The sequence below is a fragment of the Panulirus ornatus genome, chromosome 17 (genome assembly GCF_036320965.1).
Source record: "Panulirus ornatus isolate Po-2019 chromosome 17, ASM3632096v1, whole genome shotgun sequence".
In the NCBI taxonomy this organism is placed as follows: domain Eukaryota; kingdom Metazoa; phylum Arthropoda; class Malacostraca; order Decapoda; family Palinuridae; genus Panulirus; species Panulirus ornatus.
Window position 1 is genome coordinate 16,921,683 of NC_092240.1, and position 26,213 is coordinate 16,947,895.

The 26,213-nt window shown below is 45.9% G+C and overlaps 1 non-coding gene across 1 annotated transcript; it reads right to left on the reverse strand.

Annotated features, from left to right (window-relative positions):
* Positions 1–23,380: 23,380 nt before the first annotated feature.
* Positions 23,381–23,452, reverse strand: TRNAC-GCA (transfer RNA cysteine (anticodon GCA)). The gene has a single exon. It is a non-coding gene; the product is annotated as a tRNA-Cys (tRNA).
* Between the last annotated feature and the right edge of the window lie 2,761 nt (positions 23,453–26,213).

A 26,213-nucleotide genomic window follows, 5' to 3' on the forward strand; every position in this document is an offset into this window, starting at 1 on the left:
CTTTAGTGCGGTGATCAATTTTTCGTGAGTCTTTCCTGGTCTTGGCCTGATATATGATGTGACCGGTTCGCTGAATAGTTTTCCTTACCCTGGTACCTCAGTGTGATTCTAACGTTTGCCAGAAGACAGTTCTGGTGGGGTTTTGGTGATAGGTTGGGTACAATGACGACCCCCTTCAAGTCCCTCGCACACACAAATTCTTGCAACTTATTTCCTACTCGATAATATTCTCATTTACGTCTTCTTTCATTGTGACTGCTTCTTAGCACTCTGCATTCACTCGCGTTCAAATTCAACAACCAGTTATCTGAGCAGCTTCGCAGTTTGTATATGTCGCCCTCAAAGATGGTGCAGACATATTCCCTCCCTTGTGGGAGGTCTTTTTCACATATACCAAGAAGAGTAACGGTTCCAGGATCGAGCCCTGTGGGACACTAGTTGGTGATGCCAAACCCATTTCGGAGAAACTCCTCTGACATACGACCTTTGTTTCCTTCCTTCCACTAAGGTAATTTTCTATCCATCTGCTTCTCAATCGTGTCTGAAAATCCATCTTCTTTACCAGAATTGTAAGTGACGTCAAATGCTCTCTGGTAGCCTAGTTACACACACACACTCCTCCCATTCTTCTCTTTTGTCTAAAATGGCGCTCACTCTCTCATATCTGTGAGGTTTACGTACGACTTCACTATCCTGATTCCCATGTTCTCTCTCGCTTAGATGTTTCTGCCAGCAGTTATTCACTTGCTCTCTAATAATCTGTCTCTTATTTTACACGCCACACTCATCAAAGGCAGTGGTCTGTGGTCTGTAGTTCACAGCAACTTTCCCGTTTCCATTCTTTAAGACAAGTTACTAAACTTACCATCTTCCACTCCCTTGGTATAATGCTTTCCTCCGGTGACGTCTTGAACATTTCAAGCGTGTGGTCAAGCGTATCTGCACACCACCACAGCTCACATGATGATACGTCATCATACCCAAGAAGCTCAGGTGGATCACGTCCCTTCAGCAAGTCTGTTTTTGTCTTCTGAAGAGACGTCGGTGCTTTGGACCAAAAGACCTCCCAGCCAACCTATCTCTATGATGCTGTGTCGTCTACAGTGTCTTCTGTGTAAACTCCTTTGAACTTATCATTCACCTCCAGGACTATATTTACATCATCCTCGACATCTCACTCATCCTGATTAATTGATCTTTAAGTAACAATCACTCTTGAGGAATTTACAATCTTTTTTTTTCATTATTCTCTTCCTTATCTAAGTCATTCTTTTCAAAGATTCTTTGTTCGTCTTTTCAATTGTGCTATACCCGTTCCTTGCTCTCCCATACCTTACAAATATTGGCTGTCTGTAGTACCACGTGTATCTCCACATGCCTGAGGACTTTTGCCCTCAGACATCCTCAACTGAACCATAAATGTGTCATACTGTTTGTGTGTTACACGGAGAGAGTTTCATACCCTTGATGCCTCGTCTCTTCACCTTGTATGTCCACTCTGAGGTGTATACACGTACACACACCACATCCTAAGCCGTGAATCCATTTACCGCCACCAGCCCCAAGGGAAGAGTGAACGTCTGGGATTGGCTGTGGGCAGACTGTCACGTCCAGGATTTGAACTCGGAAGGGCCCACGATCGCGATCAGCGGCGCTAACCACTACACCACGGAAGCCCTTGTGTGTGTGTGTGTGTGTGTGTGTGTGTGTGTGTGTGTGTGTGTGTGTGTGTGTGTTTACTAAGCCATATGGGCCAGCACTGCCTCCCGCCCACAACACCGCGCAGAATATCAAACCTAATCACTGATTCCCCCGTAATGAGGAGACGTGAGCTGGAGGTTCACTCCACAGCAGAGGGAAAGAATCTCGTGCAGGAGAGGCAGGCGGGTAATTACAACTGGGAGGGGAGAGGAGGTGTCATTGTATGGGGAGGAATGGGGATACAACTGTCGGGGGAATGGCTGTAGCGGACCCGCGGTGGAAGCCTAGTCAGGCGAGCCGACTACGGGAAAGAGAGAGGGAGAGAGGGAGGTAGGGAGGGATAGCCAGTGACGACTGTGTACGAAATGGACGGGGCGAGGGGGAGATTACTGGTCGGTTGGGGAGAAATATTAGACAGGGGGAGGAGGAATATTGGATAGGGAGAGGGAAGATTACCAGAGAGGGAAAGTGGTATTTCTGGACAGAGTGATGAAGGAGTTCTGGCTTATGGTTATGGTAGACATCTACCTAGAGTGAGGGAGTTTTAGGTAGGTTATGGGTAAACTTTTCAGTACGGGTGAGGAAATAATGGGTAGGGGTAAGACAGTTATAAGGATAGGGAAATAATGGGTAGGGGCAAGACAGTTATAAGGATAGGGAAATAATGGGTAGGGGCAAGACAGTTATAAGGACGAGGAAATAATGGGTAGAGGTGAGAGAATCAAATGTAGCGATGAGGAAATAATGGGTAGCAGGTGTGACAATCATAGGTACGGATGAGGAAATAACGAGTAGAAGGTAAGACAATTAAAGAAAGGGATGAAGAAATGACAGGTAAGGGTTATGATGATTATAGGTAAGGGTTATGATAATCATAGGCAGGGATGTGGAAATAATGGTAGGGGTTAAGACGATTATATGTACGTATGAGTAAAAAAAATGAGGTAGGGGAGTATGACCATTATAGGTAATGATGAGGGAGATACAGACGGGAGTGGGGGGTGAGGGGATGAAGGACCACATTGTGAGGGAAGGTATCTATGCCACACTGGCTTAAAGCCGCGCTGGTGGCCCGTTTCTCTCGCGGCGAATTCGCGCACGCGAGGCAGATGGTCTAGTGGACCAGACCACTCGACCTTCCCTCCCCCGGTCCAGGCAGGCAGGCACGCGAGGCAGCACGCTCAGTGGACCAGACCACTCGACGACCTTCCCTCCCCCGGTCCAGGCAGGCAGGCACGCGAGGCAGCACGCTCAGTGGACCAGACCACTCGACGACCTTCCCTCCCTCGAGGGATCAGGCCGAGGCGGACGCAGAACCCGGGTCGCTGGTCTTATCCGTCAAGAGTGCGTTACAAACCACGATATTTCTAAGCTAAATATAATACTAGGATCATCCTACCTGCGATGGACATCTTCCTGCATGCAGTGTGAGCAAGGTTTAAGGACAAAGGGGAGAAAAAGACCTTCATAATGTATTATTAAGAGTGATTAGTGTGATCAGTCTGCTCCCAAACTAGAATGCGAAAGATGTCGGTGGTGCACGGGTGTCTTGAGTGATGCCATGATGGCAGACCAACACGTCCAGGTGGACGCTACGTTGTGGTACGAGAAGAAAAGGAAAAGAGCAGTGAAACGTAATTTCCAAGTTGACGAATCCCAAGACAGACAAACAGACAGACAGACAGACAGACAGACAGACACACACAAACGGACGGACAGACACAAATTCTTCATTCATTTTATTCATGTGTATTAACCGGCCACTGTTACGTCCATTCGTACCATCAATTTCAAAATTAGTCTTTCCCCCGTCTATGCTCGACACTAACGACACACAACTTGAGAAATTTCCCTTCGCTGAATTTCCCTCCCGTGACCACTGTCAGAATTCGAGAGTTTTATGAAATAACTTCATCAAATATTCTCTAATATCGCTGGAAGAAAAAGAATATCGCTAGATATTTATGTCAGCGAATAAAACTAATAAAGTTCCACAGATAGACGAATGAAATTCACATTTCCCCGAGATACTGCCTCGCACTTCTCGTCTCCCAGTGACTTTCCAATATATCTCTGAAACGCGTGGGAAATATGAGTACAATTTCGCGAGGGCGTCAGAGCAACGATTTTGGACGAGAATCTTACATCAAGAAAGAAAATTCAGTCTGTGTGGCACCCGAGGTCAATATGTATCCCAGAGTCTTATTGTCTCCATATGCCAAAAATATTGATCTCTACATTCAAGATGATTTACTCGATCGTGTTAGTTTATTGTTTTTATATAGGGAGAGGATCAGTGATACTTTCAGCATTAGATTTCCTTTTAATGTATCCAAACCTGAGTAAAAGCTGTGGATTCTGATAGTCTTGGGAGTGAAAAAGAAACTCATGGACGAGTGAATTCAACTTTGTGGTTAATGCACAGGTCAAGTGTTGCTGTCTTGTTCATCGATTTAGCATGATGGTACGACCCTCGAGCACGACGACCTGACCCTTCAGTACGACACTGGTACGACCCTCGAGCACGACGACCCGACCCTTCAGTATGACACTGGTACGATCCTCGAACGCGACGACCTGATCCTTCAGTACGACACTGGTACGACCCTCGAGCACGACGACCTGACCCTTCAGTACGACACTGGTGCGACCCTCGAGCACGACGACCTGACCCTTCAGTACGACACTGGTACGACCCTCAAGCACGACGACCTGACCCTTCAGTACGACACTGGTACGTACGACCCTCGAGCACGACGGACTGACCCTTCAGTACGACACTGGTACGTACGACCCTCGAGCACGACGGACTGACCCTTCAGTACGACACTGGTACGACCCTCGAGCACGACGGACCTGACTCTTCAGTACGACACTGGCACGACCTCGAACACGACGCTACCGACCCATCGTTATGACCTGTCCTTGAAATCAGGCTTAAGAGCCAAGGCCAGACCTCGAGCCCTCAGGGCCCTCTTACCCTGGCCATCAAGGGCCATCTCGACATCATTATCATGACAGACAACACGAGCCAAACATCAGTCCTTGTGGCACCCTCGAAAGAACAGCCATCACCGGGTATGATCCATTTTCCTATTACTTTAAAACTTCCTATACGTTACTAACTCTATAACCTCCTAAATCTTACCTTTAAATGTTTTCTTTCGCTGATTCCTCTCGTAAACTTCGGGCGTTGACCCTCGACAAATGCTTCAGCAAAATAAAGAGAAAATCTGGTCTCCATTTTCCCTTCTCGTAGCAGAGTTTGATATATGTTGCCGTAATGAGTGAAGAGTTGGGCCCGTGAACTTTTCCCTGATGTATATTTGTTCTGAGAGAGAGAGAGAGAGAGAGAGAGAGAGAGAGAGAGAGAGAGAGAGAGAGAGAGAGAGAGAGAGAAAGAGAGAGAGAGAGAGAGAGAGAGAGAGAGAGAGAGAGAGAGAGAGAGAGAGAGAGAGAGAGAGAGAGAGAAGAAGTGCAATACATGAACGTAACTGAAGGGTGTATATCAGTAAGGCAAGTGGCTTGACGTTGCTAGATTCCCGCCAAAAGTACAAAAGCTAAAAAAAAAAAAAAGAAAAAAAACCCCAAAAAACTCTCATTAACTCGGATAATTGTGCACTTCATGAAAATCTGTCTTCACCTCGTACATACCTGCCACAGAGGTGAATATCCTAACATTTTTCAGCATTCCCGAGTTACGACACACGTCCTAAGAAAAAAAAAAAATTCTTTCTAATCAAAATGCAAATTTACCTTTACACAAGTTTGCTCCGTCACCTAATGGGCTCGTTACCTCCACAAGGGTTTACCTACGATGTAAGTGTGAAGTTTCTGTCGTGCCTGAGTTATCGTGCTAACGAGGATGGGGTTATGACAGACAAACGCAGGGGCTAGTGCGTCATGTCCCACACGCACCGTGGCTGTAGTGACGGAACGCGTATGTGTCCCCTCACAACACACACACACATACACACACACACCAACTCTACTCGGGAGGCCGGCCAAACAAGAACAATTGCTTACGGGGAAAAAAAAATTGTCTGGGGGATCCCAGTGTTTACTCACAAGATTTACTTATATTTATGGATAAAATGTTTGTATAACACTAAGGGTTAGATCTGTGATGGGTCTTCTTTATCAATCATTACCTCCGACGTTGGTAGCAGTTGTCAAAATTATCTACAACATTAAGATTAATGATTTTTTCATGGATCGTCTGTGTCGTATGCCGTAATAACGTGCCTGCCTTTATATATCGACAAAGAGGATATATGTGTCAGAGGTGGAGGGAACGAGAAGTGGGAGACCAAATTGGAGGTGGAAAGATGAAGTGAAGAAAAAGATTTTGAGCTATCGGGGCATGAACATGCAGGAGGGTGAAAGGCGTGCAAGGAATAGAGTGAATTGGAACGATGTGGTATACCGGGTTCGACGTGCTGTCAATGGATTGAACCAGGGCATGTGAAGCGTCTGGGGTAAACCATGGAAAGTTTTGTGGGGCCTGGATGTGGAAAGGGAGCAGTGGTTTCGGTGCATTATACATGACAGCTAGAGACTGAGTGTGAACGAATGTGGCCTTTGTTGTCTTTTCCTAGCGCTACCTCGCGCACATGCGGGGGGAGGGGGTTGTCATTTCATGTGTGGCGGGGTGGCGACGGGAATGAATAAAGGCAGCAAGTATGAATCAAGTACATGTGTATATATGTATATGTCTGTGTATGTATATATATGTATACGTTGAAATGTATAGGTATGTATATGTGCGTGTGTGGACGTGTATGCATATAGATGTGTATGTGGGTGGGTTGGGCCATTCTTTCGTCTGTTTCCTTGCGCTACCTCGCTAACGCGGGAGCCAGCGACAAAGTGTAATATATATATATATATATATATATATATATATATATATATATATATATATATTTCATACGTCGTACAGGAGTCTGTACATGCGAGTCGCCTTCTCGATTCTATATCCCTTTCTGTGTATACGTACAGTCTGTGTTTCTCGAGATGTATAGTTTTCATTTGTTTCTCTCCTATGTCTACATTTCAATGGACATCTGAAATATATCTGAAATATCGGTGTCAACCTTTGCTGCCTCTGTGCGTCTATGCTGATACTGAAGCGAAAGAAATAACATAAACTGAAGTAAAAATCTATTCATTCCACCAATTTAACGAAACAATGGTTCACGGCGAAGAAAATCGGAGAGACAGACTTATTGTTCTATGTAAGTCATCTCACGCGTCAGAATCGGTGAAGAAAACATCTCAGACGACAACAGTCTTCGATCGAGTCGAAATTGTGTTGATATAATTAAATGTTAGTGGAGCGAGAGCGCAAGGCCAGCCAGCGAACACATATTCGCCTAAAAGCCAAGAGAGGAAATTACAGGAACGCTCGAAACAGAGTAATTACATACACGATGAGACAAGAGACCATGTTGGTAATGGCTGCTGGTACGTTAGAACATCTGGCGATTAAAAGAATATCCAATGTACTGACTCTATGTCAAAAGGGAGTTCTACAATATCATTAACTTGATTATCATGCATCAATTCAGTCGTTTGGTTGATTTTCCTCGAATTTTCGCGGCGGAGGTAAACTTTTTTCTTGACCACACCAGGCGGTGGGACAGGAGCCACACATCCTGAAGTGGGTTTCTTAAAGTTGTTCATCCTCTCCAAATTTCATAATGTGGTGTGTGTGTGGTGAGAAGGTCGGCACAGTGAGTGTATATGAGAAGGTTCTTTACCATGGGACTATTTCCACATAAGGGGGGGAGCTCTTCTGGGGTCATGTATGATAGAATTTCTCAAAAGCATTCTGTCCTATCATCCTCCTTTCTCTTAATTCTCGTTTGAAATTTCTTTCTCTCCTTCGCAATGCTGCCTCTCTCTCTCTCTCTCTCTCTCTCTCTCTCTCTCTCTCTCTCTCTCTCTCTCTCTCTCTCTCTCAGATATTGCTCTGGTATTTTGTTCTCGATACGTGGTTCCCTGCGCGTCTTCTCCTTCGCAGAGGACCCGACGCGCCCCTCAACTACGTCCAGATGATATTGCGTGAGGGTCTGGTACCTCGAAGACTGACTTAGGTCGATGTGTGTATGTAGTCCTTCAGCCCTACTACACATCTTAGAATGATTGTTCTCCCACAACTATTACGATCTTAAAGAGGCAGGTCGTTCGCCAAGTGAAGAACATGAGACACGTCTTTTTTTTTTCTTTTTTTGTTCATTCTTTCGTCTATTCATAACAAGAACTGCCCCGATATAACGAGGACCAGGACCCATGATCGACACTGGTCTACCTAAACGTACCAGTTCATAAAGGTATTGGGAAAAGGTTCAGAGAAGCACAAGAGAGAATTTGACTTGCAAACAGTGAGGTGTAAGTCAAAATTGGCTACTGTAAATACATGGAGGGAGAAGGGTGAGTGGTTAAGGGAGAGGGAGATGGATAGAGGGTGGATAGAGAGGATGGGTAGGATGGGATGGGATGATGAGAATGGACAGAAAAGGTCAGCGAGCAAAGTGGGTAACGCAGTACGGGAAATGCTCACCACGCATCATATATCTTAATTACCCCTGAACACGACGGTACGACCCCTGAGCTCGACGGTACGACCCTTGAACACGACGGTATGACTCCTGAGTAAGACGGTACGACCTCCAGAGCACGACGGTACGACCCCTGAGCTCGACGTTACGACCCCTGAACACGACGTTACGACCCCTGAGCAAGACGGTGCGACCCCTGAACACGACGGTATGACCCCTGGGTAAGACGGTACGACCTCCAGAGCACGACAGTACGCTCCATGACCATAACGACCTGACCTTTGACCTGACGCTTAAGGGTCAGCTGAAAAGTCACGTCATCAAAACCTTAGGGTCGTTTCGTCGTGTTCCAGGGTCGTTCATACCCTCGTATACAAGAAGTCATTCAGTTAAGGAGGTTTCTACGCTGAATCCAATATGGTCATCCCACCAATACACTCCCCTTGCAACGCTACACTCCCCCTGCAACACTGCCCTCCCCAGCAACATCCTAAAGGCATCATTTAAACGCAGGGGAAAAAAAGTAATGAAAGTTAGAGGCAAGAAAGAGAGAAAACAACTCCGGAATTAATCATGCAAGTAAAACCGTTCTTGCATCTACTCAAGAAGTCTTGCTGGCCTCACTCAGTTCCACCCATATACGTGAACACTGACAACATGCAGATAGGACAGTGCCTGAAGTAGGTTTACCTACCTGAGAGAGAGAGAAAAAGAGAGAGAGAGAGAGAGAGAGAGAGAGAGAGAGAGAGAGAGAGAGAGAGAGAGAGAGAGAGAGAGAGAGAGAGAAGGGGGTGGGGTGGGGGGGGGGGGGGGGGGGGTGAAATGCTGGGTATTGTAAGAGCACTTGACAAAAGACTGGAACGCACCCATCCCCCGGTCAGAGGCATCTTCCGTTTTCACTCAAGTCTGCCCCCGAGTGGCTCCTGGTGGTGGGTGGCTGGTGGTGGTGGGTGGGTGGTGGTGGGTGGGTGGGTGGTGGTGGGTGGGTGGGTGGTGGTGGTGGGTGGGTGGTGGTGGTGGGTGGGTGGGTGGGGGAGATAGAGAGGGACCACGGGGGAGAGCAGGGAGGGGGGGGGGGCAGCGGGTACGTATGCAAATCTTGATCTAATCTCAAGTCAGGAGTTCAGGAGCGATCCTGGTCACGACCAGGGAGAGAGGGGCACCGGCATACCGAGCCATCGCATTCACGGGTTTGAGCCTCGGGTTTGTGTTTGTTCAAGTGATGACCCGTGCAGTGTAGCCGCGGGTGGCTCCTGCAGAAGGAGCAGATCCCCCCAGGAACGTGAGGGGGGAACTTGAGTCTCAGTGTGTCATGACCCACCATCCTCTACCCCAAAGCTTGCTACTGTCCTACTGAGCTATTAGTTAGTTAGTTAGTTAGTTAGTTAGTCAATCAGCTAGTTAAGTTAGCTGGTTAGTCCACCAGTCAGTTAGTTAATTAGTAAGTTAGTTTACCACCCGGAAATTGCGCTATCGCATGAGCAAGACAAATGTGAGTGTAAGGCTTAAAGTTGTACAATTAGAGGGCGACTGTGATGGGTCATCACCCGTACATATGGAGTGACTAAAGTAATGTACGGGTCAAGTTACAGAGATGGGCTGAGGTCCCATGTATGTATGTATTCACTACAATGATGCACACACATCACATGCTCTGTTTGTATATACATCTTATGTATGGAAGGTATATGGGCATACATACAAATAACACACGGTCCATGTAACTAAACACACACACACACACACACACACACACACACACACACACACACACACAATGTAAAGAAATTCCTTAATTGTAGAGAATTGTATAACTGTACTGGACTGAGAAAATTATGAATAATGACATCATATAAATGCTTAAAAAGTTATACGACAATAGAGAAGGTCCAAGAGATGGCTGTCTGACAAGTGTAGAACTCCCTTATTATATAGCAGAAATATGTCATTACGCCTCACTCACCAGTTAAGTGTTTTTGAATCAAAAACCAATTAATCAATTTCCATTTTCTATCTATTTTTCGCAGATTTCTAAAAACTTCACCTGCTTTTTTTTTTCTTTATTTCTAACTCCCGAGGGAAGCGCCAGGAGATATTTCTTTTTTCAAATTTCATTTCATTTTTGTTGAGAAATTCCTTGGCTCTAAGAGACGAAGACAAAATAATTTCGCGCGTGTTCTCCAGTGTCATGGTGTCATGTGAAAGAAAACGGCGCCTGCACGATGGTGGATGCAACCGTCTCTTATTATTTACACAATTAAAAAAAAAGCTTTTACGTACGAACGATCTCTAAATTATATATCAATATCAATTTAGTAATACTATAATTTTTTAATCATTGGTCTAATTATCTTTTTTCTAGCTAGAGGAAATATGTTGGATATTAAAATATTTCTTAAAAGTGTGTGAATGTGTGTGTGTGTGTGTGTGTGTGTGTGTGTGTGTAAAAAGCAGTATTTCGAATACACGTACCCAATTGGCTGAAGACATGCAGTTATTGCAAAATTTGTGGGTCGGTCAAGGTGAGGATGGCTGGCTACTTCTACGCCTTGGACCAGCACATGAGTGAGGTGCATCTACAATGTGCCAGATATCATGGAAATTTTACAGAGCAAATTCTAGGTTTATACATCGTGCATTTGTGGTGATTATACATCATGCATTTTGTGGTGATTAGTTGAACATTACGAGATGAATAATTACACACTGGTTGAATTGTGGTGTTACTGTGGTGGGCATACATTATATACTTAATGGTGAACATTAAATGATGAATATGTTCACGTGAGTTGCGTTACTTTGATACAGTAATATAAGCTATTTAGTTGCTTAGATATGCTCTTGACCGTGTGTGTGTGTGTGTGTGTGTGTGTGTGTGTGTGTGTGTGTGTGTGTGTGTGTGTTCGGGAGGTGCAAGGAGGATCATTGGCCAAGATTAACAGTCTCATCACTAGTGAAGTTGGTAGAACAAGACTCTCATAATGCAAGAGTCGTTGGTTCGAATGCCACAATGTTTTAATTTGATATAGTCTAGTTAGCACGTAAAGTAATATTTCCCCTCGAACTTACTCTTATCTACTTTTACCTCTCGCATCTTCTGACATCTAAGCACCAACCTTTACCTCAAACTTGCCCCACTTTCCTCTACGTTGCACGCAACTCTACCCTTCCAACATAAGTCTTTCAAATCTCCTTCAGTATCCCCTCTCACTTAACCGTTTTCTGTTCCTCCCTCACCCAGAGCGCACCGCTCCATCACAAGATTATATTATATTACACAGGTAACCGATTCTCATATGACGTTAAAGTATTAAGCAACTTTTCTTCTTATATCATTGCTCTGGTCTCCTGCACGTCATTATCTTGCTCCACAGCGATAAATATATAACCTACAGTGTTGCCACGCGATATATATATATATATATATATATATATATATATATATATATATATATATATATATATATATATATATATATATATGTAGGTTTGCGGCAGGGGTGTGTGATGTCTCCATGGTTGTTTAATTTGTTTATGGATGGGGTTGTTAGGGAGGTAAATGCAAGAGTTTTGGAAAGAGGGGCAAGTATGAAGTCTGTTGGGGATGAGAGAGCTTGGGAAGTGAGTCAGTTGTTGTTCGCTGATGACACAGCGCTGGTGGCTGATTCATGTGTGAAACTGCAGAAGCTGGTGACTGAGTTTGGTAAAGTGTGTGGAAGAAGAAAGTTAAGAGTAAAAGTGAATAAGAGCAAGGTTATTAGGTACAGTAGGGTTGAGGGTCAAGTCAATTGGGAGGTGAGTTTGAATGGAGAAAAACTGGAGGAAGTGAAGTGTTTTAGATATCTGGGAGTGGATCTGGCAGCGGATGGAACCATGGAAGCGGAAGTGGATCATAGGGTGGGGGAGGGGGCGAAAATTCTGGGGGCCTTGAAGAATGTGTGGAAGTCGAGAACATTATCTCGGAAAGCAAAAATGGGTATGTTTGAAGGAATAGTGGTTCCAACAATGTTGTATGGTTGCGAGGCGTGGGCTATGGATAGAGTTGTGCGCAGGAGGATGGATGTGCTGGAAATGAGATGTTTGAGGACAATGTGTGGTGTGAGGTGGTTTGATCGAGTGAGTAACGTAAGGGTAAGAGAGATGTGTGGAAATAAAAAGAGCGTGGTTGAGAGAGCAGAAGAGGGTGTTTTGAAGTGGTTTGGGCACATGGAGAGGATGAGTGAGGAAAGATTGACCAAGAGGATATATGTGTCGGAGGTGGAGGGAACAAGGAGAAGAGGGAGACCAAATTGGAGGTGGAAAGATGGAGTGAAAAAGATTTTGTGTGATCGGGGCCTGAACATGCAGGAGGGTGAAAGGAGGGCAAGGAATAGAGTGAATTGGAGCGATGTGGTATACCGGGGCTGACGTGCTGTCAGTGGATTGAATCAAGGCATGTGAAGCGTCTGGGGTAAACCATGGAAAGCTGTGTAGGTATGTATATTTGCGTGTGTGGACGTATGTATATACATGTGTATGGGGGGGGTTGGGCCATTTCTTTCGTCTGTTTCCTTGCGCTACCTCGCAAACGCGGGAGACAGCGACAAAGTAAAAAAAAAAAAAAAAAATATATATATATATATATATATATATATATATATATATATATATATATATACACATATATATACATTGTATTTTTTTTCCAAAAGAAGGAACAGAGGGATGGCCAGGTGAGGATATTCCACAAAGGCCCAGTCCTCTGTTCTTAACGCTACCTCGCTAACGCGGGAAATGGCGAAATAGTTTAAAAGAAAAGATATATATATATATATATATATATATATATATATATATATATATATATATCATCCCTGGGGATAGGGGAGAAAGAATACTTCCCATGTATTCCCTGCGTGTCGTAGGAGGCGACTAAAAGGGGAGGGAGCGGGGGGGGGGCTGGAAATCCTCCCTTCATTTCTAATTTTTCAAAAGAGGGAACAGAGAAGGGGTCCAAGTGAGGATTTCCCTCAAAGGCTCAGTCCTTTGTTCTTAACGCTACCTCGCTAACGCGGAAAATGGCGAATAGTAAATTTCTTTTTTTCTTTCATCCTATTCGCCATTTCCCGCGTTAGCGAGGTAGCGTTAAGAACAGAGGACTGGGCCTTTGAGGGAATATCCTCACCTGGCCCCTTTGTTCCTTCTTTTGGAATAAAAAAAAAAAAACGAGAGGGGAGGATTTCCAGCCCCCCGCTCCCTCCCCCTTTTAGTCGCCTTCTACGACACGCAGGGAATACGTGGGAAGTATACGACTGTTACCCTCCAGAACTCATGCCTTTCTCTATTCCTGATGGTTAGAAAATGTATTGAATGGTAAACTTAAATAAGGTGAAGCCTCTCGTGGTTATCCAGGTTCTCGTGCTGTAAACCTCACCTACAAGTGTACTTCCTTTTCCGACATGGCTGGTCAAGGAATATAAACACGTGAGACAAATGCTGTGTAAACGATTGCGTTCTGGTCTACAGGCGTATGAAGTGGATTTTCGTGCGTATTTTTGACGCCTTTTTCTCCTATATCCCGGCTAAATGGAGGCTTTGTTTATCGTTTTGAGGTGTGTGTGTGTGTGTGTGTGTGTGTGTGTGTGTGTGTGTGTGTGTGTGTGTGTGTGTGTGTATGTGTGTGTGTGTGTGTGTGTGTGTGTGTGTGTGTGTGTGTGTGTGGGGGGGGGGGGGGGGGGGGGGGGGGGTAAGGGCTATTCTCGCTGAGAGAGTGGAGCTTTTCTCAAGGATCTGAGGTAACTGAAGCCACCAGCACCACAGTCCACTAGCACCTGCGTCCAGCTGCTCCTGAGGTCAAATCCACTATCACTTGCGTCCAGCTGCTCGTGAGGCCATAGTCCACTAGCGCTTCGAGTCCAGCTGCTCCTGGGGCCCCCCTAGCACCAACCAGAGTCCACTTGCACTCGAGTCCCGCAGCACGTTCAGCCACTCCCCCAGCAGGAGCCACTAAGGCTCTCCCGTCCCGATAACACACACAGCCTTCCATCGCTGACTCCCCTCGCCCGACACACACATAATACATGTTCCTTCCTCGCCACAACCATCCCCTGTACACTCGCCCGTACCGGGAGTCTTCCACTCAGGTCACCAAGAACTACAAGTTTTATCTCATGTTTTTCAATTTCTTCAAAGAATTTCTCCATATGGAACATGAAACCCAGAAAATCTCTTGTCACCTCACCACACAGTTGCCTCGACCTACGAGATACGTGGTTCCACCACGCTCCATCAACCACTCTCCCTCCCTCCAGCCCCCGCCACACACATGCCGCCTGGCTGGTACTTGCACACACCCTCCTCCCTCATCACAACCCCTTGTACACTCTCATGGTTCACACGTAACGAAGGAACGGCCTTAGATGTCATTCTAAATCGACCTCCTTCAACAACCAGTTCGTACCTATAATCTACGACCCGTCCACAACATTGCTTCTTACACTCTTGATACAATGATACTTCACCGCTCCTGTGCTGAGATATACAAGCGTTGCTCTCCGTAGTGCGCGTGGTTAAGCTAACACATGCTGGAGTGTGTTTCCGTCTCAGCGTATGTACACACGGGGGAAAAAAAATCTTGCCGGATGGGTCCGATGAATTTCAAAATGATTATTACGACTCGTGTTGTCTCGGTAGGGTTGGTAAGCGTGAATACGAGACAAATGTACCAGTAAATATGGTCACCCCACTTGATTGCTCTTTCTACAGAAATATGAGATCAATATAACATTTACTATGGGAAACGACAGGAAATGTCGCTAGCAGTCGATATAAAACAATGGTATGAGAGCCGGGCTACCATTGTGAAGCCATAGCAATGGCTCATTTCTTAAAATACTTCGTCCGTAGTGTCATATTATTTCACACAAAAGGTATTGCTTTTTTTTCTTTACATCATGTACGTATAGTTTTTTCAGTGTGTGTGTGTGTGTGTGTGTGTGTGTGTGTGTGTGTGTGTGTGTGTGTCTGAATGCGTGAGCAGCTCTCTACCCACGACAAGATATTGCCATGTGAGAGTAAACCAAACCCTGGACTGTGCTGGAACATAAATCTACAGCGATGACCAACCCTCACCTCACCTCACCTCACCTCGACACTCCGACGTTTCTACCCAGACAGTGATGAGGACCGGCCTCGTCTCTCACGTTAATATGAACGACGACGTCTACCTAACCGCTCCCTCACCCTCTCATCCACAGCAGACGTCTGCTCCCGCTATGCCATGCCGAGAGGACACATGGGTAGCCGACCGTGACTCATGGCCTTCCAAATACAGTTGTAATTGTCATCTGACGGAGTTGTGGTAGTTGACCGTCACTCCCGGAGTTCGACCGCGACTCACGGCTGATCACCATCTTCAAGTTGGACAAGAATTCAGCCACTTCGGGGGCACTTGCGTCAGACATACAGGCTCGGTAAGTGAGGATTGCTGTGTTATACTCATGTGTACACGGCAGCCAAGGCTATGTTGAAGCGAACGACCTGTAAAGCCATTGAGATAGCCAGCCCTGTTGACGCAGCCCTAACAGCCAAGACCAGCCTGGTCCCGCCTCACTATACACAGACGTACTTTATCCAGAGTGCAGATGGAAACATCGGAAAGTTGTATGTTCTGTCTCGACTTGACTAACGTTATGGGCGGGTATATGGGTGGATAAAATTGATGTGTGGGTACGAGAGGGATGTGAACGAGTTCTTTGTGTGTGTACGTGTGTGCGGGCGATAAGTGTGGCTGGGTGGCAAGTACGTTCGTGTATGGGTAAGTGACAGGTGAGCAGGTTGGTGTGTGGGTTGGTGACATGTGAGTATGTTGGTGTGTGGGTGGGTGACATGTGAGCATGTTGGTGTGTGGGTGGGTGACATGTGAGTGTGTGGTTGGTGTGTGGGTGGGTGACAGGTGAGTGTGTGGTTGATGTGTGGGTGGGTGACATGTGAGTGTGTGGTTGGTGTGTGGGTGGGTGACAGGTGAGTGTGTGGTTGGTGTGTGGGTGGGTGACAGGTGAGCGTGTGGTTGGTGTGTGGGTGGGTGACATGTGAGCATGTTGGTGTGTGGGTGGGTGACATGTGAGTGTGTGGTTGGTGTGTGGGTGGGTAACAGGTGAGTGTGTGGTTGATGTGTGGGTGGGTGACATGTGAGTGTGTGGTTGGTGTGTGGGTGGGTGACAGGTGAGTGTGAGGTTGGTGTGTGGGTGGGTGACAGGAGAGTGTGTGGTTGGTGTGTGGGTGGGTGACAGGTGAGTGTGTGGTTGGTGTGTTGGTGGGTGACAGGTGAGTGTGTGGTTGGTGTGTGGGTGGGTGACAGGTGAGCGTGTGGTTGGTGTGTGGGTGGGTGACAGGTGAGTGTGTGGTTGGTGTGTGGGTGGGTGACAGGTGAGTGTGTGGTTGGTGTGTGGGTGGGTGACAGGAGAGTGTGTGGTTGGTGTGTGGTTGGTGTGTGGCAGGCGAGTGTGTGGCTGGTGTGTGGGTGGGTGACAGGTGAGTGTGTGGTTGGTGTATGGGTGGGTGGCAGGCGAGTGTGTGGCTGGTGTGTGGGTGGGTGACAGGGGAGTGTGTGGTTGGTGTTTGGGTGGGTGGCAGGCGAGTGTGTGGCTGGTGTGTGGGTGGGTGACAGGTGAGTGTGTGGTTGGTGTTTGGGTGGGTGACAGGCGAGTGTGTGGCTGGTGTGTGGGTGGGTGGGTGACAGGTGAGTGTGTGGGTGGGTGGGTGACAGGTGAGTGTGTGGCTGGTGTGTGGGTGGGTGGGTGGGTGACAGGTGAGTGTGTGGCTGGTGTGTGGGTGGGTGGGTGACAGGTGAGTGTGTGGCTGGTATGTGGGTGGGTGGGTGGGTGACAGGAGAGTGTGTGGTTGGTGTGTGGGTGGGTGACAGGTGAGTGTGTGGGTGGGTGGGTGGGTGACAGGTGAGTGTGTGGTTGGTGTGTGGGTGGGTGACAGGAGAGTGTGTGGCTGGTGTGTGGGTGGGTGGGTGACAGGTGAGTGTGTGGGTGGGTGACAGGAGAGTGTGTGGCTGGTGTGTGGGTGGGTGGGTGACAGGCGAGTGTGTGGTTGGTGTGTGGGTGGGTGACAGGTGAGTGAGTGGTTGGTGTTTGGGTGGGTGACAGGTGAGTGTGTGGCTGGTGTTTGGGTGGGTGACAGGTGAGTGAGTGGTTGGTGTGTGGGTGGGTGACAGGTGAGTGTGTGGTTGAGAGATGCGTGGTAAGTCTGACGTGTGAGGTAAGGCCATAAATACCGGTGTTATCACAGGGAGGAGGAGCGGGAGGCCCAGGCCGGCCCGGCAGATCTTGTTAAGATGATGTCCTCCCGGTGCTGCCCGCCAGCCAGCCTGCTGGCGCGGCCACTGTGGCCACAGGACGCTCGGCCGGACACCGCCAGGGTCTGGCCTAAGGATATGCTCGGGTCCAGCCAGCCACAGGACACTCTGGGGTCTGGCCACCGCACAACCCGAAGTATGGCTGGCTTTCAGTCTCACTCAGGTCTGCCATACTCGTCGTAGATAAGGTAGCCTCTCTCTCTCTCTCTCTCTCTCTCTCTCTCTCTCTCTCTCTCTCTCTCTCTCTCTCTCTCCCACACCCCTGGAGTCATGATATGATTCTACACACTTCCCTCCCAGAGCTGCGGGATACACCCCCACCGTCTCCCGTGTAGCCAACTGAGCCAGGTTGAGGAACATGAACAACAACAGGTCCAGCTCACACACCGTCACAACTCGAGTGAGTTCGTTTGTTCACGGGTGTTGTGAAAGCCAATCAACACCAGAAGGCTTCATATGCGATTTCTTTTTTCATATCTATCCAGAAAGAACAAACGTTTCGAGTTTTCGTTTTCCAATAATATTTCTTACTCTTTCTTTTTGTATATATATATATATATATATATATATATATATATATATATATATATATATATATATATATATATATATAGAGAGAGAGAGAGAGAGAGAGAGAGAGAGAGAGCGCATCCCTCGAGGTATTGTGTCTGGATATCTGAGCCTCGTAAATATTTGATCCCTGCCACAAATCATTCCAGCATCTTCGAAGAAGAAAAATGGAAAAGAAAAGATGAATAACTGCGACGTAATACCGGCGGCTGATGCACCTGGCAGGCGGGAGGGAACATGCGGGTCAACACCAGGCCCTCCCTCCCTCCCTCCATCCCTCCCTGAAGCTAGGGAGAGGGGACAAGTGCACAGCTGTTCTCATCTACTCTTTCTACCTGACCACCACCACCTCCTCCTCCTCCTCCTCTGTAGCTAAAAAAAGAAGCTTGACCTGATGTTTTAACACAAACGTCAGTAAAACTTTTCTCACGCAGAATCGATAAAAAAGAAATTGAAAAAAGAAGATATGATGTACAAACGAGAGGCAAGACGCCGGGGGAACTTCGTGTCTGGTCCTCTTCCATTATCTGTCAAGTTCGTCAAAATAAAAGAAACTTTAGAAAGGAAAAAAAAAAAAAGAGTCTAGAGCCAGTCCTGCCATAAAAGCTCTGCCAGAAGCTGTAAAACGTAGAAACGACTTAAAAATGTTGCGAGAGATCGGTGGCGAGGATGCTGGTGCAGTGGCTGCGGTAAAAATATCGTGGTTGATGTTGTACGTTTTGTCAGCAAGAAAACGTCAATTCATGTGGAAAAGAATATCTGAGATTACATTTACGCCACAGAGCGACACACACACACACACACACACACACACACACACACACAGTTGATTCCGGCGTAAGGATCAAGTTTAAAAGTATGACAGAAAATTCAGGATCTAGAATCTTTTGGTGAAAAACAAGATCTGTTCAAACATCGTCCTGATGCAGACTGAGGACGATGTAGAGTGTAAAGCAGACATCACACACAACCTCGAACAACGACCCAGGCAACATCCCAGTTAAGAATCTGTTAATAAAGTAATGGGAGGCTACAGTCAGAGCCACGTACTGAGGACTGCAGCAAGGTTATCTGCAGCTGATATGACCAGAGCATGTGTCTGGCATACAGCAGAGTGTGTGTCATCCAGTCACACGTAAATCACAATTCTATGAAAGAAGCGATGCAGCCTTTGGTAAACTGGGTTTACCTCATGGTATAATTACCCATGTTCCGGAAGGATAAATCTGGTATAGCAAACTGCAGTGGGAGCATTTCTGGGAGAAAGACATACACGAACACATGAGAGGACTCTGTCTCATCACTTCTGAAGAAGACCATATCGAGGCGACTGGATAATGAAACTTTCGCACCAGCAAGGTTTTAAACCATCAGGAGGGTTACTGAGGAAGGTCCCTGATACAGTACACAAGGATGGCACACTGTGTTGGGCAGTACATGCATACGATGATGATGATGATGATGATGATGATGATGATGATGACGATGATGATGATGATGACGATGATGATGATGATGATGATGATGATGATGACGATGATGATGATGATGACGATGATGATGATTTCAGAATCTTCGTCACTCATCACTTGCATATGACTTTTAAATCATCAGGTTTGAAGATCTTGACGTAACAATGGTACACATGGATATTTGTCTGGCTAAACACAAGATTATTATTGCTGAAAATTAGTTGTGTTGTAATTGTTACCAAACCATGAGCCAGCATATGGTGGGAAGCAGTCTCTTTCGACGTACATAATCCCCCCGTGAGCTAATGTTAAACAGTCTGAGTTAAAAATTCCCATGTTCTATATTATCATTACATTTCTAGAGTTCAGGAGTGAAACAAACAAGGACTGTATTTTGTATTGCAAGTATCTACATCTGAGTCTATACAAAGTTTCACACATGTCTGCACACCAATTACTGGAACACGCCAAGTTTCATCACGAGAAATTCTACGAGTACAATTTGGACCGATGGAAAACTGGTAATAACATACACATGAAAATGCAACATATATGAAGTAAATGACCAGTTATAGGGATCATTATATCATGATATAGACGATGGCTCAATACCTTCAATATGTACAGGACATGAAACCGTACAGTTGACTATATAAAAACCATGATGATCAATACTGCGTCTTCCATCAGGGGAATGTTACATACATGAGCAGGCTCGATCCGTTGCTTCCATGACCTTTAATCCCATAATTACCGAATCAGATTCATTAGCACATTCCATTTGATACATCTGAATCAAAGCAAACTACTAAATTATTACTCGTTACTTTTAAGCTTCTCTTTGTGCCACTATGCTGGCAGCCATTCGGCATATGCAGGTATACGAACACGGACGATTGTACAATGTTCCTTTCACAACACACACAGACGGAAGCAGATGACATCGCTCACAACATCGGTAATTTGGTATGTGTTAGGAAATCTAACTGGGTGATGACAACAGAGATGGGCTGAATATAAACCTGAGCTGTCGAGGATCCAGCTGGTATATGTCATACATTTTTGTATGATGGGTTAATTAGACTTCAGATTCAGGGGGGCCCCTCTGGTGGTAGAGCCACCAGCCCGTAGGTGGTGATGACTGTACTATCATCTCCACCTAAAGCTACACCCTTCCCTTGTCGGTAGGTGGTGATACGTGTACCAATGTCCCCACCTAATCCTTTCCCTTCCCCTGTAGGTAGGTGGTGATAAGTGTACCAATGTCCCCACCTAATCCTTTCCCTTCCCCTGTAGGTAGGTGGTGATACGTGTACCAATGTCCCCACCTAATCCTTTCCCTTCCCCTGTAGGTAGGTGGTGATAAGTGTACCAATGTCCCCACCTAATCCTTTCCCTTCCCCTGTAGGTGGGTGGTGATAAGTGTACCAATGTCCCCACCTAATCCTTTCCCTTCCCCTGTAGGTAGGTGGTGATAAGTGTACCAATGTCCCCACCTAATCCTTTCCCTTACCCTGTAGGTGGGTGGTGATACGTGTACCAATGTCTCCACTTAATCATTTCTCTTACCCCTGTAAGTGGCAAAGAAAACACTACGGTCCCCCATTAATTTCAGTCCCCTCCTGTTAGATGGTGACAACCCTACCTAGCTAGGCCCATATTAATGCTCCCTCAGCAGCGTCAGCCTCACGTAAGCTCGAACGATCAGCCTCAGGTAAATCCTGGCAGAGTAATCCCATTAAGCCGCTCGGCCATTTGATTGAACACGTCTGGCCGGCGGCAAGCATCACCTGGCTGCCCGGCGTCCACCATAACGCCCTCATGATGTGACCAGCGACCGAGGCTGCTGGCTCACATCTACGACGCTGTCGAAAAAAAATGTTCAAGTTGTACTGAATGAATTTCATTTCCTTGGGCATACTTGATGTTAATACTTTAAATTCGAGATGCGAATGTTTATATAAAGGAGATAATGCTGATGGCTAGGTGTAGTGAAGATACGGTATTGTGGTAATTGAGGGTTTATAGCAGAAGAGCACTGTGAACCTAGCAAAGTGATGGTAAGGGTATGTGAAGATGAAGAGAGTAATTAAAAAAAATGAAAGGTGAACTAGGCTTAAAGCAGACCGAAGGAGATGGTGAGTCTGGCTAGGAGTCATATGGTTAAGCCGTGTTCAGGTAAGAGGAGGGGCCGCTTCTGAAATGAGGCGAGTTAACTGACTGATCCCCGGGTATTTAACAGATGAGTTGGGTCGGCCACGCCTATTGTGTTCATGCGTGGGCGCTACCGCCAAATCGTTGCGATTGTCTTCTGGAGAATTACAGAGGTATGTTGACTGGAGGAATTAAGACACGGAAGGAAGAGGGACGGGAGCGGATATCTCCCAGCGTGATGGTGAACGTCGATTATAAGCCTGATAACTGACCTTTGAACTATCTAGGCCACAAAGGTTCACACGAAATCAACGTCAGTTGCTTGATGAGGTAATACAGTGAGCCAGGCATGACAGTGGCTGTAAGAAAGATTTCACCACAACGTCAAGTCGCTCTCAGAAAGGCAAGCCAAAACTGATGAAATGATAAATGATTAAGAGGTTTCAGTATATTCTACATAATCTATTTCGCAAAAGTTTCATTTACCGTACAGTCTAGCTGCACCTTGAAAAGACTTCCAACTCTCAAAATACAAATACATCGGAGAAAAAAAATTGTAACGGTAATAGCCGCAATGTTGGTTCACTTTCCCTTTTCTATAGGTATTACTTTGGTTTCTGTGTGCTGCTTGTGTGCCCCCACCACGAGCTAGACCGCGCAATACTCAGCAAGCTGCTGCGTCACATGATGACCGTGTGGCCATCAGCAAGTCAAGGATGGGCACTTTTGATAACCGTCTTCCTTACACGTCGAAGCTTTCCATGTCTTTCCCAATAACTATGACCTGGCACATTTTAAAAGACAGGATTTTCTCTTCCTCCAAAATTCGTAAATACTTTCCCGTGTCTTTCCTGAGATTTTTCTCTTCCTTCCAAATTCGTAAATACTTTCTCTTGTCTTTCATCTTTCATAACTCTTTCTGTATTTCATTTAAGGCCCGGCCTTGATATGGACTTTTGTTCTTAACTGGAGCCTTCAAACTTAAAAAAAAAAAATTAACAGCCATACCATCTGGACTGTATCTCTGCTTGTCAATATCATATCACCGTACTATCACTACACACGCCAGCCACGCGTCTGGTGACCCAGACTCTGAAGGGATTAGTTCCCTTTACTGTCTGTGATTAACTTGTACCTCCGACACTCCCCCTGCACCTGTTGCTTAACGTGTTCGTGTCTTGCCGCTCATACAAAGTCTACTGATCTCTCACTCACTCACTGTACCTGCTTGCCGTCCATCCCACGCCTTCACAAGGAACGGATGAAGAAGCCCAGGAGGAGACATATACCTCCTTGGCTCTTTCTACTGTTCTTAATTTCAGGAAGTAATAATACAGGAAGGGATGACTTCCAATCCCCTGCTCTGGCCCCCCCTCTCAATCACCATGTACGAGACACAGGAGGTACTATATGGGTACTATTCTTCTTCCCTATACCCTGGGATAAAATATAAATAACATGAATATTGATCAAAATAATCACACTCGTAGCGCCAAGTTAAATCAAGCTTTTAGCAACTGAGAAACTGTAATTCATGTTTATCATAACAATCTTTTCGACCTCTCAAAATTAAGTGTAGGGGGCGCCCGGGATTGAACCAGGGACCTCTCGATCTGCAGTCGAATGCTCTACCACTGAGCTACACCCCCGTCCACTAACACGGGGGATGAAGGCGTTTATATATGGTTCAGGGGAAACTGTAGCTTTTTAAACGTAATGTTATAGATGAGGTGACGTTCGTTTTCTATGTTTATGATCTATGTTCCTGGTTGTTTTCACAATACAGAAGATCTACGAGGGTAAAACTCTCCCTTTTCACTCATGCATCTTCTCTTTCAGTACTACATAACTCGTTAGTGGTTGGGTTACGAGGGTTAAGGATAATGTGGATGTTAAATAATGAGAATAATAACTAATGAGTCTTTTACCGTGTCATAATACTTCGTATAAGCCTAACACCAGTCGAATTGTGCGTTGTGGAGGGGTTCGAACCATACCGATAGACAATATATTAGTAAAATCAACCAAATTCGAAGACACATATCAATATTTTCATTGTAAGTGGCTGACGGGCATCTACAGTGGGTTCAAAACAGTGGCTAAACACATGAAGAGCGTCTCTGTACATGGATCGAACGTGACATCTTTATCAACTGAAATTTTCATTATACTTAGTAAACAAGAAACGAAATGTTAAAAAAAAAAAGAAGAATGAATCATACCGCAGGACTTGGACCCTCATTATTGGGGAAAGAAACGGGAAAATAATGACTGATAAATATTGGTTCTTTTCGAAGATCAAAATAAAAAAAAAAAAAGAGCATGAGTGATGACGTCATCCTTCGTGTTGTTTTCACCGGCTTCCCGGCGTGTGGGAAGAGCGTCATGTTTGTAGCTATATTGCCCTCGAACCCTGGCTGGCGACTCTCTCCCACGACCACAGGACGTAAGTTTCCTGACACCTGACACACGATATGATACACAGCGTCAGTATGTATGTGTTGGCAGTGTAGTAGTGCTGACTTCCCTGTACAGAGGAAGACCACAGTTATTATTTCGCTGTGAATACGACTGGCGCGCTGAGGCGCAAGGAGAGAGAGAGAGAGAGAGAGAGAGAGGGAGAGGAGAGAGAGAGAGAGAGAGAGAGAGAGAGAGAGAGGCAAGCACTTCCACGGTGTAGCGTTCCTACTCCTACAATCCCACTTCTGTATAACCTCCAGAGAGATCATAACGTAACAGATGATGGTTACGTTACAATGATCCTCATAATGAGACGTAGATCAAGTTCGTATCCAAACGACTTAAGCAAGAGTGTTGCGAAGATGTTCTGATGTTTGGTTGGGTATGTGGTGAAGCCGTGCAACACACCTGGGATGGAAACTGTGGCTGGCTAGGTTAGGTGATCTGGCCTCCACCAAGTGTGAGTCAACTTGCCCTCCCACACACTCACCCACTCTCGCTGGCCCAATCTGTTCATTCATATTCTGGAACTCCGTCAACTTACTCTCCTACTTTAAAAGGTTTCCCCACACAACAAAATCTCTTTGTTTCCACACCGATGCTTTCCTGTATCTCGTCAAAATCTAAAAACTTATCGTTCAAGACTAATTGTTGCCAGCTCGTGCTGGACTGCTATTCTTATTATCATACTGATAATGTTTCTGTTTAACCTGTCATCCACTTCGATCATCCCATCTCTTACTCTACGCCTTGGTAAGGAATACCAATCCTATCATTAGGCTCTGCTTACAGGAAACATTTCTAATACTAGGAATAATTTTTTCCATCCTTCTTCCTACACTTATCTTTTTTTTTCTTTAAAGCAACTCGACTATATACCGCGGTGGCCAGAACTACACTGAATAATGTAGATCTGGTCTCGCTGGGCAGAGATGCACCCGCAGCATGACACAATACTATCGTCAATACTGCTCGATTATATACATCCAATTCAACAGTTGGTGGGCGACCACAGACCGTGAAGGTATCGGAAAGGATATTCATGGCTGCAATGTGAGTCTACCTCAGTGGCAGTCGATTATCACTCCTTTGTCCCAAGGCTGCTCTCTCTCTTCTGTCTACCTCACCCACACGAGGGCACCTGGCATACAGCCCATACACATACAATCTCCCCAACTCACAGATAACACAAGAAAACGCCTTAACTCACAACTCATTCTTTGTGACTACATTTTTCCTGCGGTGAGTGCTACGCTTCAGCTCTGTAAGAGGTGGTCGTGAGTGAGTACTCGCTTCATATAGTACGTTTATACACTGTTATCCATCAGTAATCAAAGACCTCTTTCTCGAGGTGATTTCCCCAATAGCTATGTTATCACAGCGATACACTGGACCCATCACATTATACAACCGTCTGTCCAGAATTTCACTCTCCACTTTTCCGTCCATATTTGTCATTCATTAAGATCTTCTAGTGCTATACAAAATCTTCACCTGAATTTCTCATCCTCCGTATTTTCGTAAAGTCAGCAGTTGTACTGATATTGCAAGGGACGCCTGTGACTACCTCAGTCATTAATCTATATCACAGACGATGAGAGGACACAAGTGGGATCCCTGAGGAGCGACGCAAGTCCTATGTCCCAATGGGAATTTATGCTGACCCTCTGTGTTTCCTGTCAGTCAGCCATACTCTAGTGCAGTCTAGAACTTCCCCTTCTATAGCCAAGTGCCTCTATTATCTTTATCAGTCTCTTATCAGGAACTCTATCGAATGTGAGTTATGACACGCTTCCCTACACCGTCTACGGCTACAAAACATGAGTAAAACGTGATGGTCAATTTGTGAGACGACAAGATCTCTCTATAGAAAATCCATGATGTGATTTGTTTTCGTAAGTTGTGCTCATGCTGTTATCATAGCTACACATCTACAGCTGCCGTACACCT